Source organism: Linepithema humile, chromosome 4, assembly GCF_040581485.1.
Source record: "Linepithema humile isolate Giens D197 chromosome 4, Lhum_UNIL_v1.0, whole genome shotgun sequence".
NCBI lineage: Eukaryota > Metazoa > Arthropoda > Insecta > Hymenoptera > Formicidae > Linepithema > Linepithema humile.
This window is the reverse complement of record NC_090131.1, coordinates 8849613-8868631: the sequence shown is the minus strand read 5'-3', so window position 1 is coordinate 8868631 and position 19019 is coordinate 8849613. Positions and strand designations below refer to the sequence as shown.

Below are 19019 nucleotides of genomic sequence, written 5' to 3'. Positions count from 1 at the left end.
TTCTAATACATCGGCTAATTCTTATTCTTTCGAAGTTTCTAGTAAATTTTTAAAACCATTATCTGAACGATATTTTTTTATATATATTATTAAATTAATCAATAGCTGTTAATGCGATTAATGCAATATTTATATTTATACCTTGTAGCATTTAACTAATAATGTTTATCCGATGTAATAAATCTTGCCAAAATACTAATAAAAATATTGACAGTTCTTGATTTTATCAAGGAACTCTAATCTCATGTTTTGTTACAGCATCTCTCTTTGTATCTTTCACTATTTCGAATAATGCGTCATACATTTCTCCTATTTGATATCTTAGTGGATTAAGTGCGTCTATGCGAGATTCTAATCGTGCATCTGATAAAGGTTTAAGAATTAATTTTGAAATGTATTTTTTTAAAACCTTCCATTGTTTTGTAGATGCTGAAAAAAATTATAAATTGTTTGCACAATTCCAAAGAATGTTATGGTTTAATGATTAATTTTAACTACATCATTAGTCACCCAATATGTGAGTGAGCGGAACAAGGTATATAAAATGCTCTGGAATTTATATTAAGAATATTTTATAGTAAGCCATTATTTTTTTCTTTGCATATTAACTTTATTGTCGTAAAACTACGTAAATTTTCGATATTTAATTTAAATTCTTTTAATTTGCTAAGTATGTAATTAAGCAACAATTGAATCTGTAATATTAATAAATTCTAAAAACTGTTCTTCTACTTTAACAAGTTTGTGCCGTATAGAAAGAAATCTCACAATAGTAGTCATTTGTTCTATTTTACTTCTGTTGTATGTACAATCTAAAATTGTTGAAAAATATTTAGCATTTCACACTAAAGATAAAATATGTACAAAATATGTTCCAAATATACTTTTAGATAATATACTAATTATTTCGTTTTGTGTATCTTAATTTAGATAACGTACTTTAATATCTTTATTTTTATTGTCTTTTATAAATGAGTACTAACAGTAACGTCAAATTTTGCAAAAACTTTTAAAAGTTGTCATTATTTTTCAAAAAGTTTTTATTATTTTTGTTGCAAATTGCTTGTTCGCTAATGCGCTAAATGCGGATCGATAGATTGATGGCATTATCCGTCGATCATCGTTAAATTTAATAACCGGTACGCGCCGCGTTGTCTAGCAGACAACAGTACAATTCTGAAAAATCAGCAGTGTCTTTTCGCTATTGGGCCACGATTTCGTGGACTCTCGATGGCTACTACCGATTCGCCCCCACTAATCACATGTCTAAATTGCACCGCCGAAACTAAAGCACTAAAGATGTAGGTATTCTCATCTCTGCGCCATTTTCGCTCCATTCCCCCACTCCTTGCCCTCTCGCCCATTTTTATTTACCGCTGAGCTAAAAAGTTTATCTTATAGCGTTTTCGATTATACAGGATTTGAACGACCCAGGGTTGATCAATCACTATTTTACTATAAATGCAAGTCTTTCATTGGTGGAGAGGTTGCAATGACGTCATTAACCAACCCTGGGTCGTTCAAATCCTGTATAATCGAAAACGCTATTACTTCTAAATGGGCGAGAGGGCAAGGAGTGGGGAAAAATAGAGCAAAAATGGCGCAGAGACGAGAATACTCACGTTTTATAGTGCCTTACCGAAACTAGCTCGACAACTTTCTCGACTCGCCTTTTTTTCTTCTTCTGCTTCAAAATTTCGCTGCGAGGACATTATTGAAAGTGTCTTTTGTTTGTAATTCTGCGAATTCAAGATAAGTTTTCTTTCGAACAATCGCAACGGTACGGCCAGATTGCATGCAAAATAGAATTGTGCGAGAATTTCGTTTACAAGCGAACTCTTTACGCTTTGCTTGCTCTTTGTAGTACAACGTGGCGATCATTCGCTATAACGTTCCGTTATTAGCGCAGAATCATAAAATCAATAAATTAATCTAATTGAATGTAAATGCGTTTCGTTCTCTGCAGTTCCTAAAAGCTTATCCGAAAATTAACGCAAAATCTCAGTCGAGATCGAACCAGTGAATCTTCAACAATTTTTAGTAAATAGAGCATCCGAGTTTCTTCGTATGAAAGACACTATTTACATAAATATTTTATTATTTCAATAATGTGCTCAAGGACAGCATGCCAATGTTATTTTTCGGTTAAATAATTTTTCAGTTTGATTAGTGATGGTCTTTGTTTTCTAAGCATATTCTAAATTAATCTATTTTTTGTAGTTGGTAAAATGAACTAAAGAAGTTTCATGAACTTTTAAAGTGACTAAAATATTTTGCCAAAGTGAATATCCTTTAATGATTAAACGACGTAAACCAGTATCTTCTATAGAATAGCAAGTAAACAATTTACATTAAAAGCAGAATACACTATTAGATTTTTCAGAGTATTTTAATTATTTTCTTAATACTAGTTCTGAATTGACCATTTTACGATAATAATAAGAATTGTTAAACTTTCTTCCATTGCTATCTACTACTAATAAATAATAAATAATAATAATTTTATTATTAATAAATTTTTTTTATTATATTATTATTATTATTTATAAATGTTTATAAATATTTATTTATTATTTACTATAATAAATAATAAATAATATTTATAATTATTAATAATAAAATTCGAAAACTTTTAGTTAGATAGAACCAGTAAAAAATTACTTTTATTCAAAAATTAAAACAAAAATTGTTAAGGCTCATAAAAATAAATAAATAAATAAGAAATTAATTTAATAAATAAATAAGAAAGGGGATTAAGAGCCGATGCAGAATCAAATTGCTTCAAAATCTTCTTTATTCAGTGATATTGTAAACAAAGACTGAGGATGGTTGAATATCAACCAAAACGTTTACAATATCACTCAATAAAGAAGATTTTGAAGCAATTTGATCCTGCATCGGCTCTTGATCCCCATTTCTTATTCATTTACTAATTTTATTATTTATAATAAATAATGATTTATTATTTATAATAAATAATAAATATTCACATTTTACAAAGTTAAATATTAAATTTTAAAATGGTACAATGTTAAAAATTATGTTTTGATTTAAAACATTAATTTAATCAAATAAAGTTCTCATATCTGCATTATCAATGTTAATGTACTGACTTTATTTTTTTGTGAATATTATTTAAAATTAAAATTATACGAGCGTTTAAAAAGCTTACGAGCGTCTTAATTAGCATTGAGCCGTTGCTAAAACAATGCTATTGCAAACAACAAAAAGAAAATCGATTGAGAATTAAAGATCTGATATAAATAAATACGGCTAAGCTAATAGTGACGTAGTTAGCTTGATGTAATGTCACAGTAGCATAACTCTTTGAATTCTTTGGGTACGTTCGGGGAGCTCGCTACCGCGTTATCAACGCTAACGCTATTAGCTCCGTTCACAGAGCCAAGATAGCGCTAGTGAATGCGAACTCCGTGAACAGCAATAGCATAACGTGGTAGCGTGCGTCTGCTAATAAAAATAGAACAAGATCGTAAAAAAGCAATATTAACAGCAGTAGCACTTATAATGCAAGAATTAATAGATTCATCGTCTGACAGTGATGATGATGAAGAATTAAAAATAATAGAATAGAGTACAAATGTAAGAAAACATGTACCATGTCTCAACATTAAAAATTAAAATATCGGCATTTCTCACATTTTCCGTTGAATTATCAAATGAATGTTTGTAACAAAATTAGGTGTTATTATTTTCAACACGTTAAATGCTGATCAAAAGATCCAGTCCAATTATAAATCTTTTGTCCAATATTAAACTAATTGGAAATAATAACACCTAATTTTGTTACAAACATTCATCTGATAATTCAACGGAAAATGTGAGAAATGCCGATATTTTAATTTTTAATGTTGAAGCATGGTACACATGTTTTCTTCTTACATTTGTACTCTATTCTATTATTTTTAATTCTTCATCATCATTACTGTCAGACGATGAATCTATTAATTCTTGCATTATAAGTGCTACTGCTGTTAATATTGCTTTTTTACGATCTTGTTCCATTTTTATTAGCAGACGCACGCTACCACGCTATGCTATTTCTGTTCACGAAGCTCGCAAACGCTAACGCTACCAACACACTACCTAGGAAGGAATAGCGTTGATAGCGCGCAGTTATGATGTAACACACTACCATTAATGACGTCATAATTGCGTTTGGTAGCACTACCAGCTAGCTCCGCGAACAGTCGATAGCGCTAAATAGCGCTAATAGCGTCTCCCCGAACGCATCCTTTGAAGCCCAAAATAAAATATTCATTAATTAAAAGTGAGCATGCGCGAAGTCAGCGAGTGCATACTGTACCGCCATCTGAACTTTTTTCTCTCTTTTGCTCCTTCGTTTTGTTTTCTCTCTTTTCTCAACATATTGCTAAATCTAAAATAAATGAGATTTAATATAAATTATGCAAAACAAATTGTTATTAATGTAATACACAAAACAATAAAACAAGACATTACAAAATTTAAATAATATATAATATAATGTAAATGTATATTAACAAATAATAATGGAACATGTCACATAATCCACATAGCATAAAACGTCTTGGAGACATTCTGAATATCTTCAGAACATGGGGATATCCCTAAGATGTCTCCAGGATGTTTTGTGCTATATGAAAAGTAGCCAAAAAATATTTAATAATTTAAGAAAAGAATTATTTAAAACATTTTAATACAATATTTATTAAATAAAATAAATATATTTATTAATAAATATACTGTATTTTGTAATAAATATTTTATTTTAAAATTAGCAAGATACAAGTAAATATTAATTACAAATAACTAGTACATGTATCCCGAATCGAAATTTGTAGCCTAGATTAAACCTACAAGTTTTGTCGAATTTGGAGAACCAATGTAAGCTTTAATTCATATATATAGATATAACATTACATTGGCTATTGCCCTCCTTTGATACTAAAAATTGTTACTTATTGCCGTTTTTTCCATGTGGAAGCTCAAAAGAGTACCTACTGAGAACCTCTAAAAAGGCTCCAGGTTCTATAAATATGTATTTCTAGAAAATAAATATTCAAAATTACTTAATAATCTATTATCTCATATACTCTACTTGCATTTAATGTATGGATTTTGATTTCAATAAACAATATATTAATTATTATAATTTGCTTAACTGTAAATAGACTACTATAAGCAAATATTATATAAATAATATTCACTTATCTCTTACATATCTATCTGCAGTTAAGTAAATTACATAATTAATGTATTGCGCTTATTGAAATTAAGATATGCATTAAATACAAGTAAATGTGGTAATAGAATATTAAATAATTTCGAATTATAGGTCAAATATGTAATAAAATATTAAATAAAATTTTGAACTTTAATTGTTTTTTGTTTATTTGAATAAATTTTTAGTTATTTATAATACTAAATATAATACTGAGTTGCACTTAATTTTTAAAAATATTTTTTTACTATTTATTTGTTATTATTTATTTTATATTATAACATTTATTATATTAATCTGAAATAATAGAAATTGAACTCAATTATAGATTAAATATTAATATTTTTATTGCTAGAAATTTCGATAAGATTTGGAGATTCAAAAGAGGTAGGAGTTGTAAGAACGAAAGTAGGAATTGTATATTTAACATCAATAAAAATAAGGGTTTTCTAGGACAACAAGATTAAAGAAAGGCCAAAAAAAGACATAACACTTTCAAGATAGAACTTGTAGGTCAAGGAACATTATTAGAGGCACAAATAACCATGTATGAGGTTTATAGCAGGTTTTAAATTTTGACTCGGGATCTGTATACTTATATGTATATAAAATTAATATTTACACCAGCCAAACCTGTGAAAATAGTATTTTTAACAGTACTTTGAAATGTTGTATTTAATATAGTTGTAATTGTATTTTAATGTTTGGTTATAGAGATCTTAATAAGCAAAATGTTAGCTTGTATTAATTTAAGCCAGCGACACACGGTACGCTTTTGCTTACTGGATTGATTGCGAGCTAGTAAAATACTAGAAATGCATCATACAGCATACAGTATTTTTAGTAATTTACTAGCTCGCAATCAATCCAGTAAGCAACAACGTACCGTGTACCGACAGCTTTACTCCCTTATTTTAGCAATATTTATATATAAATAATAAATTTCATGAAATTTTATTTTTACAGATTTGTGTGTAGCTGGTAGAAATAAATTTTATGTATACATATTTATACAACTATGTACATGCACTAGTAACTTGTAATTAAATGTACTTACTTTTATCATTCTAATCACGAAATAAAATATTCATTACAAAATACAGCATATTTATTAATAAATGCATTTATTCAAATGCATTAACAAATATTGTATTAAAATATTTTTAACAATTATTTAATTATTAAATTATTAAATATATATTTTATATATATATATGCTTTTGTGCTGCTTATGTGACATTCCATTATTACTTGTTAATATATATTTATATTATAGTATATATTATTTTAGAAATTTTGCAACTTTTTTAAATTCTTCTTTTTGTGTATTACATTATTAACAATGTTTTGCATAATTTCTATTAAATCTCATTTATGTTAGATTTAGCAATACATTGGAAAAAGAGAAAACGAAACGAATGAGGAAGAGTGAGAAGAAAGTTCATGGCGGTATTGTATATACTCGCTGACTTCGCGCATACGCACTCATTTTGGATTTCATAAACATCAAAGGTGCCGACACAGAATTGCGCTGCTGTATTGTATACTGTGATAACATCTTGATCAGTGAACAGTCTCTGCAATTCAACTTGATGCAACTTTTAATTCAGGCAGAATATTTATTTATAATAATATTATTTTCTGAATATTATGTGTGCGTGTGCGTGTGCGCGCGCGTGTGTGTGTGTATGGGAATATTTTATATGCATATGCATTTGAGGAAGTGCTTTTATCATTAAATATAAATATAAATAAGATTTATTAAATATTTTTATTTTAGTATTAATTATTTGTTTTAGTTTGAAAATGTTAAGAAAAAACTTAAGCGCCCCGACAGCCAAACCTGTCTAAAGCAGATCTTGTCAAGTACCTGCTACAAATTTTGTCGACAGAAAAACTTCAGATATGAAGTCGGTTCTGATATATCACATGATGTTGGCCAGAAGCCAACAGAAGTACAAAGTACAAAGCTTGCTGACATATTCAAATAGCAGATTGGCAACAAAAATCGAACAGAGTCTGTTGACATGACCTGCCGACAGAATGGCAGCAGAAATCGAGCAGACTCTGTTGTTTGATAGCGATTTAAATCGTGACGTCACTGGTATTGAAGGATCAGACGTTTTTACCAGATTCCTTTTATTTGAAGGGAATAATTTAAAATAACTTTATTAATAAAAATTAATCTTCTTTATTAAATTTATATAAAAATATAAATGATACAATTAAAATATCGGTATAAAATATATAAAATATAATATTATATTAATAATTATATAATATTACAACATATAGCATATTAATAAAATATAGGCACTGAAAAGTAACGATTGGTCTCAATCAAGACAGATTGGTCTGTCTAGATTACTTGCTCTGATTTTCTAAAAAAAAATTAATACTCCGGAATTAGGGCATATATTCGTTAAGACTCGTTTTTTTCAATACGAGACGAATATATGCGCTGACTTCGGAGTATAGATTTTTACAAATATCACATGAATCGAGCAACAATATCGATTTCAAAATCAGTTGTTTCAACGTAACGATTACTTTAACCAAATCGCGTATCAATTTCAAAATCAATTGTTTTAGTGTAACGATTACTTGCTCTGATTTTGCGTACTTAGTTCGGGACTACGACTTCCTCGAACAGTTTTAGTGGAGATCAATCGGCACTTTTCAATGCTTTTTTTTATTATTTTACGGGAACCATTTCGATTATCGCAATCGGCATTTTTCAGTGTCAATCTGTCTCGGTTAAGACCAATCGTTACTTTTCAGTGCCTATATTTTATTTAACTTTTATTAATATGCTATATGTTGTAATATTATATAATTATTAATATAACATTATATTTTATATATTTTATACAATTATATACAATTTTGTATTGGTATTTTAATTGTATCATTTATAGTTTTATATAAATTTAATAAAAAATATTAATTTTTATTAATAAAATTATTTTAAATTATTCCCTTCAAACAAAAGGAATCTGGTAAAAACGTCTGATCCTTCAATACCAGTGACGTCACGATTTAAATCACTATCAAACAACAGAGTCTGCTCGATTTCTGCTGCCATTCTGCCGGCGGGTTATGTCAGCAGACTCTGTTCGATTTCTGCTGCCAATCTGTTGTCTAAATATGTTAGCAGACTCTGTCGACGGAACATGAGCTGAATGCAGACGCAGTTGATGTCAGTCTGCTAACATGTTTTGATCATATCTGCTACCAATCTGCGCGCATGCTGCTAACATTTTGCTTATTAGGCAGTTGCGGAAATCGTAAACGTAAATTAGAAAGAGAATTGAAAAAATATGATAACAAGGACTTTATAAAAAATTTTTAAAAATAAATAAAACAAGTGTTTTTGTGCCTTAAATGATTCAAATAAATATCTAAAAGGACAATCAGCACATGATGTGGAAAAAGAAATTTTAGACAGCGTACATAAATCAATACAGAAGCATGAAAAGAATATGTTACATTTGGTCCACTGAAAAAAATGTTTTGCTGATGTATAATAGGTAGATTTCTAGGTGTCACAACAAAAATGTATCGCTATTTTTTGTATCTGCTAAAATATTGTTTGTCACATTTAAAATTTATAACAACAACATTCTAGCAATATCTTCTAGAAAATTTAGGTTTCATTGCCAAATAATAATAATTGCATTGAGTAAATGAGTTTTGATATTATAGCTAGAGCGAGTTATATTTCTTGTGAGAAATATAACTGCCGATTATAACGGGCGCATTATACAAATTATGTTAGATGTGTTCATACTCCCATAGCAAAACAAATCACAGTGATATCATAATGATATTTCTCTGTGATGCTCAAATATGTCATAATAAAATCGTGATGACATACGAATGTCTGCTTTATCACAGACATAATGTCGCTATGACATCATTGTGATATAAAAAAATAAAATAAAAATATAAAATAAGAAATAGATATTTATCTACTCAATTTCTGAACAATCAGTCTATCTAAATTCCCTGTTTGGATTCAAATATTAAACTGATAGAAAGTTATTACATCTTTAATATTATTAACTGCCTTTTGCAAGTTTTATATAATTCTCATTGATTAAAACTTAAATACGAGATAGATAGCGCATAATGCGTCACAGCGGCAAGTAAACGAACTAATGACTAAATACTGTTTTTGGAATATTGTAATATTTCTGCGACATTTGATGTCATATTATAATGATGTCACTGTAACTTTCTGATAATGTCACAATAACATCTCAATTTTTCTATAACCTTGTGACTCTATTGTAAGTCTGTTGTAATGTCACTGTGGCTTTTTTTGCTATGGGGGTATATTCATTTGTCTCTCGCCGCTAGTCTTTTTGTGTACCATAGTCAAACTTTATAACAACTATTGGCTTTAACATGAATAGGCGCCACAGAAAAACTTTCTTTCTAAATTTCACAAATAGTTCAGATATAAATTCTGTCTCTGTCATTTAGATTGATTAAGTGCCAAACATATTCGATATCACAGTATTTGCTAATCATTTATCTACCTTAGCTAATTTTTTGCACCCAAAAAATTTTTGCTGTAGTTGCAAGATCATTTTTTTCAGTGTAAAGATATCTGAAAGACATTTTGTTTTTTCAAACGTCTTTTAGATGTCTTTAAGACATCATATGTATCACTTGATTGTGAGATAGAGCCGATTTTTAGAAAGATTTTTATGATTAAAAAATTAAACTTGATTGTTTAAATTAGAGACAGTCGGACAGTCCAAAAAATTAAATTTGATTATCTAAACAAGCGTCCCTAACAAAAAGGCGCCTCCATGTCATGCTTAATTAGCTTATAATTAGTGCTGTCCCTGATTTTAACGTTTTGAATTAACCAAAATTAGAGATCAATGTTCCATCCCAATAAATGGATAAAAAAATATCTAAAAATAATTTTTAATATTTTTTCACTGTTATAAGAGTTCTTGCACAACTTTTTAAAAACAAAGTCTTACAATGGTGAAAAAATGATAAAAATTGTTTTTAAACATTTTTTTTATTTACTGGAGTAAAGTAATTGATTATTTTTTAGCAATTTTGGTTGATCCAAGTACGATAAACACGTGAAAACAATTTTTTGCCGATAAATATTATTATTTATTGTTAAGGTAGATTAAACTTTGTTTTTGTGATTTTAATTGGACCTTTTTTGTGATAATATATTAGTTAAAAGAAAAAAAAGAAAATATGCGGTTTTTTACATTTTTTCAACCCAATTTTTTATTATAAAAAATAAAGTTAAAAATAACAGCATTTGGATGAACTAACTTTCAATTTGTCAGAGGTTTTTTGCGGAATACTGTAATATGATTTTTGCAAGCAATAAACGATCAAATGATTTTTCCTTTAACCCTCGATAACTCAGTCAAAACAAATCGCATAACGACCTGCATTTATTCCAATTATACGGGGAAGATCTTTCTACAAGATGCAATTAACAAAAATTTTCCACTACTTTTTTTAAACTTGGTGTAACGTTGCAAAGTGATATTAAAAATTTTCACTTTGATTGATCAAGTTTTATCATTGTACCATTTTGTAAAAAAGAAAGAAAAATGAATTAAAATTCTCAGAAAACATATGAAAGTTTCAAACTTTAAAATGTTTTTTTTTTTTTTTTTTTTTTTTTTTTTTTTTTTTTTTTTTTTTTTAATAAAATTCTATAATTTTTTGCAGAGTTAGAATGCTTCAAAAATCGTCTTTTTTATTTCAAATTTTCTTAACCCTTTAATTGTTGCTGAGAGTTTTATCTGCATTAGTTCTTTATTCATCGTAAATTTTGTTAAAAACAACAGATTGGTATTGTGAATAATGTATTATTATATGTAGACGATTAGTAATAATGAACTGCGATGCAATATTGTCAGGCTGCAATTAACTGTAGTGCTACTTACTCATTATACAGCATATTACAGTAGTTTTTTCGACAAATCAACTTTTTAAATTTTGTCCTACAAAAAACGACAATAGTATAATTTAATAATATCTCTTTGTGCGTTCTAAGTTCGTATTCATTTAAGTTCAGCAATGAAAGTTTTACATCCATGAAATAATAACGGATAATACAGCGGAGATTGTAGAACACTCAGAAAGAAAATGAATTAATAAAGCAAAACCACAAACGCCAGAAATGGAATAACTGATTTCCCAATATTTCTTGACTTCCGGTATGCGCGTAAAGGCAAAATTATGCCTGTCTTTTATTATCGTTAATGTGGTATTTCAGTGACGCGAGGGATGCAATATGTTCAGATATGACACAAATGATATAAATCAGGAAATGCCAAAAGAGAATCCCATTTATTCAACATTGTATTGATTACAATATTTTGTCATTCTTTTATGATATAGAAAAATTAAAAAAAAAAAAAAGTCTCGTTTGATATCTATAGGGTCATTTACGGAATACCACCGGGCCAGATTCTAACACTTGTTCTGTTGAAGACAGAAAAAAATGATAGAAACAGAAGTTAAATGGCATAACATGAAAAATTTTTCTATTGACATTTTTTTCGTAAGTGCAACAGTGCACCAGAAAACTACAATTGCACATTTTTTAAATGGAATTATATATTTCTTTTATAATATATTTCTTTCGCGTAAATATATTCTTGTGAATAATCTATGTATAAAAAGTATTAGAGTAAGGTACTCGAAAAATAAGTATTTCACGAGATATTTGAAATTTTTGAATAAGGTATATGTTTTATTCACGGTGATGTTTTCATATGATTCATCGTGACATAACAAACATTTTATGATTTTCTTTATGTTTCTTTATGCTCTGCATTGTAACATCAAGATGATCACTATTTATGTTTAAACAATCTATTTTAATCCCTTTTTTAAATCATCAACGGAAACAAGTAGACGTAAAAATACTTTATCTTTTTAATTATTATAAACTGTGTCGATTAATTCTGTTTTATACATCCCCAAATTTTATACTCAAAATCCGTAATCGTGAACACAGTTGAAATAAATAACCTTTTATACACATATTATTCTCTATGCTCTATTTTTCCGGAAAAGAAGAACTCTCATTGGATATCGCCCATCGCGTCCAGTGTGCAAAAGCCATTACACATTTCGGAGTAATGAAAGGTTAGAATAAATTTTTTGGGATGGGGGTGCAGGGCGTGGTTATTAATCAAAATTAGAGCTAAAAAATTAAAAATTAAATATCTTGAAAATTAGACGTTTTTGTCTAATTTTATTTAGGTTGTAATAGTTTAAGTTTAGATTAGATTAGGTTATATTTTATTAAAGTATAAAAATGTATAGGCTCGCAATAATAAATTAACGACGATGTGGTGAAGAGGATATCGAGCCAACGCCAGTTGTACTTGCTTTATATAATTTTCTATATTTAAACAATTTTCATACGTTTCAGTCACAATCTGACCATCTTCAGTGAAATACATTGCAAATTTCGTTTGATACAATAGAATATAGTTGAGGTCAATACTGAAAATTTATTTCCTATTGTTATATGTCTATCATTATAAAAATAAAATAACAAGGAAGATGAACAGCTTACCTCTGAGATTGTGATTATTGTAACTAGTTGTTGATAGTTAGCAAGACAGCGACGACTGTGAGGAAATTCAAGTGAAGAGGAAATGAGTGGAACAAGGAACCAAAAAAGGAGTGGAAGGGGAAGGAAGAGAACCAGGATTATAACGAAGGAAGCAGGTTGAAGATAGGAATATAGGCTTCTGAGAGAAATTCAGTATCACTTTGTTTATTTAATCCATACTTCTATCGTTTAATATTCACCATTTCCGAAGTCAGTCTCTTATAATATGAACGTTCCTCATCTTAACATTTTTCCAGTCAATTTTATTGAAGTATTTCACTGAAGATGATCAGATTGTGACCGAAACGTATGAAAATTGTTTAAGTAGAAGATTATATAAAGCAAGTACAACTGGCGTTGGCTTGATATCATCTTCATCATCGTCGTTAATTTATACTTAATTTATACTTTTATTACTTTTTATCTTTTATTATTCTTCAAATACTGATTATGTAAAAATGTAAGAAAATGAGCTTTCTTGATTTCTTGTTTTTCCTTTTGCTGATAATAATATTTTAACACATTGGTATGTATTATAAGTAAAATACTAATAAAATGAAACATTTTAGAATTAAAATATTTTTTAATATGGAAATCTTAAAAATCGTTAATCTAATCGGATAATTAAAATTTGAATTTCTCGGAAATTATGAAACTTTCCGCATATTAGCACTTTGGATGTCGACTATATTTAGTAAATACTACATGCCTGTAAAATTTTATCAAAATTGGGCGTGGGCGTCACTTACAGAAGTTTCACCAAAAATTTTTCATGTTATGCCATTTAACTCTATCATTTTTTTTATCTTCAACAGAACAAGAGCTAGAACCCGACTCAATTCCGTGGATCACCCTATATATTATATATTGTGAACATAAAGAAATATATTTATTAAGCATTTACAAATATTTGTAAAAATTAAAAATTATTTTTAACTTTTAATCTATAAATTTTCTAAGAAAACCAAATCAAACATAAAAATTTTCGTAGGGAAGAACAAGTAAATTTAGAGTTATCTGTAGTTTCAACTTGAACAATGGTTTCAAATTTCGCTTTTATTTGACTTTGAGTTAGACCTTGAGCTCTTGCTTTATGTTCAGCTTTTACCTTAAGCTTTAGTTTTAGGCTTCAATTTCATTATTTAAGTCAGTGCTCGGAATTAGTCTGAACATTTCAGCCGATTTCCGTGGTATACGCCTCCTTTCCTCTCCTTACCGCGCGCGCCGCAGCCGCTAGGGCCAGCGCCGCCGAGCGTTAGAAGCGACACTATCTGATTATGAATGGGTTCTTTTCCCTATTTATTAAAATTTTAAAAAATGTATTAAAATTTATTAAAAATAAATTTTTTATTTTTAAATTTATTAAGTGGAAATATTTCAATAGATTTCCACGTCACCCATGAGATACTAATGCTGACGCGTTTTTTTTTAAATGGTTTCCCCCGTAGACCTATTCCACTAAAGATAAAAATAAATTCTTAATTTAAAAAAAAATATATATAAAAGAGATTTTTTTAATTAGATTTTCTTAGCCTTTTATGAGAATGAACAATTGATGCAATAATGTAGATAGAAACCACTTTTTGAAAAACGTGTCAGTATTAGTACCTCATGGGTGACGTAGAAATCTATTGAAATATTTCCACTTAATAAATTTAAAAAAAAATTTATTTTTAATAAATTTTAATAAATTTTTTTAAATTTTAATAAATAGGGAGAAGAACTTACTCATAGAACCTAATCAGATAGTGCCGCTCCTAACGCTCGGCGGCGTTGGCCCTAGCGGCTGCGGCGCGCGCGGTAAGGAGAGGAAAGGAGGCGTATACCACGGAAATCGGCTGAAATGTTCAGACTAATTCCGAGCACTGATTTAAGTTATACGATCGTCCACATGTTATATAATAAAAATTTATTTGTTAGTGCGTAGTTTAAAGTACAAACTATGCCGTGAAATTTGCACAAAGAGTAACAATTCGTCCCATTAATCAATTCCACTATACTCTCTCTCTCTCTCTCTCTCTCTCTCTCTCTCTCTCTCTCTCTCTCTCTCTCTCTCTCTCTCTCTCTCTCTCTCTCTCTCTCTCTCTCTCTCTCTCTCTCTCTCTCTCTCTCTCTCTCTCTCTCTCTCTCTCTCTCTCTCTCTCTCTCTCTCTCTCTCTCTCTCTCTCTCTCTCTCTCTCTCTCTCTCTCTCTCTCTCTCTCTCTCTCTCTCTCTCTCTCTCTCTCTCTCTCTCTCTCTCTCTCTCTCTCTCTCTCTCTCTCTCTCTCTCTCTCTCTCTCTCTCTCTCTCTCTCTCTCTCTCTCTCTCTCTCTCTCTCTCTCTCTCTCTCTCTCTCTCTCTCTCTCTCTCTCTCTCTCTCTCTCTCTCTCTCTCTCTCTCTCTCTCTCTCTCTCTCTCTCTCTCTCTCTCTCTCTCTCTCTCTCTCTCTCTCTCTCTCTCTCTCTCTCTCTCTCTCTCTCTCTCTCTCTCTCTCTCTCTCTCTCTCTCTCTCTCTCTCTCTCTCTCTCTCTCTCTCTCTCTCTCTCTCTCTCTCTCTCTCTCTCTCTCTCTCTCTCTCTCTCTCTCTCTCTCTCTCTCTCTCTCTCTCTCTCTCTCTCTCTCTCTCTCTCTCTCTCTCTCTCTCTCTCTCTCTCTCTCTCTCTCTCTCTCTCTCTCTCTCTCTCTCTCTCTCTCTCTCTCTCTCTCTCTCTCTCTCCTCCCCTCCCCCTCCTCCCCTCTCTCTCTCTCTCTCTTCTAGAAGAGGATTTGAGTGGTTGTCTGGCTATGATTATTTCCGCGGATTATATCGCACCCTCGTTTCAATAATAATGTAATCCGGAAATGCCTATCTTCGTTAGAATTTGTATGAGTCTGAAGTCATTGACCAATTCTTAGATCAATATTCGTATATTTATATTAAAACAAATTTTTGTACATTTACGGTAACGTTGCATATTTACACAATATTGTAATACGTGACGTAAAATTCCTCAATACAGTACCAGATATTTGTTTTGCAAACAACAGCATTTTAATGATATTTTGAATAACAATAGTAAGATAAAATGTGGATTTACGTTATATTATTAAGATAAATTACGCCAGTATCGTGATTAGCATGTAAATTTATGTTGTTTTTTCGATTACATATGTGATTTGATTTTACGTGCTGCGATATTATCCAAGATTGATCGCTTTTTTTATACTAATTTGTGGTAAAACATAAAACCGCGAATGCGCTATTGTAATAACTGAATAATTGAACATTAAATAAAGAAATAATCAATGTCGGAATCTGTACATATAAATACACACATGACATAATAACCTTACACTTCTGATTAGGGATTAGCGTTTTCAGATCGACGCATTGAGTCAAAACATTTAAAAAATTATAATATTCTAGTGTACACTGATGGAGTACGCAGAATAATTACTATATACTACCTTTCTTGGTTAAAATGTCCTATCTGCAAAATTCTCATTTTTCGTCTTTTTGTTTATATTTGTTCTTTAACATGTTTTACACCTTTAATCCTCATTTTTCTCGAAAAGTTAAAAATGTTAGTTAGGACATTTCAATTAAGGAGGGCAGTATAACTCTTCCGTTGTCCATCACAATTAATGTAAAAAATGGTGATTCCCTTTATCTTGTAATCTATTATCAATACTTTCACAAGTGTTAACACCGACAAAAATTAATATATTCCTAATTGAAAATACAAAAATCATTTTTAACCTTTATATTAATCTCAATGCGTTATTTAATAATAATATAGGATTGGAACAGTGATGAAACTGTGCATATGTATATATTAGATTCCTCTATATCTGATTTAGTGATGCTTATAGCAATGATTTATATTTTTAATTTTTTTTCAGATATAGTTATTACTTAAAATAATTAAAAAATTATTTTAATAATAAAAAATGAATTTATATTATAATAGAGAATATTTATACTGGAAATATTATTTTTTAGCATTGTGAGAAAGAAATAAAATAACATATTTTACAAAAATGTCTTAACTTAATGTTGATGAAGATATCCGCAGTTAAATTCACAAAAGAACGATTTTAATGTTCATACCAATCAATGTTTTATTTTAACAATATGAAGTTGTATTTAATAACCATCGAGTTATATGTATGCATTTGTGTTTTATATTTCTGTATATTTGGTCTAACAATGAAGAAGTTATTTATTTTTTATTATTTTTTTAAGATATAATTATTATTTGAAATAATTTGCAAACTATATTATTGATAAAATGTTAATTTATCAATACTGCAATAAAAATCATTTATTGGAAATTATTTCTTTTTAGCATTATAAGAAATAAAATAGCATATTATACTCAAGCATATTGATTCAAAGTTTAGACAGATTGGTTACTCTACGCTAAATTATATACATAGTTAATACAGTACATCAATACACAGATCTCGAGTGTCATGTTGCAACGTACCTTCGATGGATCAGCCCTCTTCGTTCTGCTTCATATTTCCATCCGAAATTCCACAATAATCGAACGATTTCGTAATTTTTTCGAGTACATAAGATACACTAAGAACCATATGCATTTATTTGTATACCAATTTTCTTTGTTAAATATATCAAACGTCAATACAATCAAGCAAAGTAAGTTTATTCACACACGCACGACAATATCGAAGAACTTTATTGCGTTTAAGAATTTCAGATGTACCAGTCGTACGAAAATATCGATTGGTTCAAAGTATTCGAGAAAATAATGTAGCAGAAATTGTTTCACGATGATCACACATGGATTTTAACTCCCGTCTGACTAGTGGAGCATTCAAATTGCATACACCCTTGCAGCTTGAGGAAGCCCGACAGCTTTCGGAGCTTTTTACACACGAAGGTCGCATCGTATGAAAATCCCGTTTGTGCGTAAATACGCACGCGTGTGCGCGTGCATCGCGTAAGGCGATGACGTTATTCTAACACAGCCGATGCACACATGCGAGATGATGCAGTATCAAACAACGCTCTCCGAACCACCTTGTCAGCGAGAGGATTGAGCCAAGCTCTTTCCACTCTGCTCTTTTCGGCTGCTATCGATCGGCCCTCACACGCGCGACTCTCTCGCACATTTCGCGAAACGTCGTTCCGCGCGCTCTCTCCGCGCTCTCTGGACCGCAGCATCCAAGATCCAGCTGCTGCAGCTTAGGCAATATTACTTGTATCAATCACCGATTGTTCACGTGTAAATAACCAAGATTCTTAGACTTAGTGATGTGTCACGTAGTCCCGACAGCCTCCGTAGAGTGCCGTTTTGTTCGAAATTCGAGTTTCACGATGAAACGGTTCTCTCTCCGCACGCGCCAAGATCACACGGAGTGATTACGACTCGCATTCTCGCGACCTCGATGCAGCCGACTGAGAGGGATAGAACAGGAGCGAGAGGGAGTGAAAGAGGAAAAGAGGGAGAAGTAGGGGATGAAGTGGTGGTGAATGATCTTCTCGCGATCGAAGATGTTAGCGACGTCGGCCTGAAATGGTTTTTTCAGATGTCCCGATATCCAGGCTCTCGCGGATATCCTTTCTTAGGAACAAGTGTCAACAAGTGTGGACATAATGAGCGTTACAGCGAGTCTACGTTGACATCGAGAATATCGATCGATCGGACATATTCTTATTTCGCTGTACACCCCGAACATATATTCTTCCATTACGGCTGCTGCGTTCTGATAGCGAATCGTCCATCTGGACCAATGATGTAAGGAGGTATTTCATTTTCAACATTGGCATGATATAGGAGCACAAGTAAAATTGTTATATATTAAGTATTTATGTTTCAAACAAATATTTAATGTTATATGATGTATTGTCAATAATAACTCAAAATTGTTGAAGATTAGAATTGGAAATTTGGGTTATGCGAAGAATTACAATATTGCAAACTAGCACGAGTTTTTACATTTTTATAGGAAAATATATCTCTAAATCATATTTTTTCTTAATCAATAATAAAAAAAAGAGAAAATACTTTCGGATATAAATGCTCTTTGGAACTGCAAGAGACAATAAATAAAGAATTGCCAAATTACAGTTACCAAAATGAGTTGCAAATTAATTGCACAAGATGGAGTAAGCATTAATAATGCCTTACACTTCCATTTAAAATTTTTTCTTAATTCAGCTTTAGATTGTGATTTTAATTAGCTTC

The 19019-nt window shown here is 30.3% G+C and overlaps 1 protein-coding gene across 9 annotated transcripts in view; it reads right to left on the bottom strand.

Annotated features, from left to right (window-relative positions):
* Positions 1-18292, bottom strand: part of Alk (Anaplastic lymphoma kinase) — a 233657-nt gene extending 215365 nt beyond the window's left edge. For 4 of the 9 annotated variants that reach the window (XR_010889915.1, XM_067353962.1, XM_067353964.1 and 1 more), the window contains exon 1: positions 17295-18291. The gene's annotated coding sequence lies outside the window, so the exon portion shown is untranslated. Of the gene's footprint in view, positions 1-17294 lie in introns of all 9 variants that reach the window. The other 5 variants (XR_010889918.1, XM_067353965.1, XM_067353966.1 and 2 more) reach the window with 2 other exon arrangements.
* Positions 18293-19019: the final 727 nt, after the last annotated feature.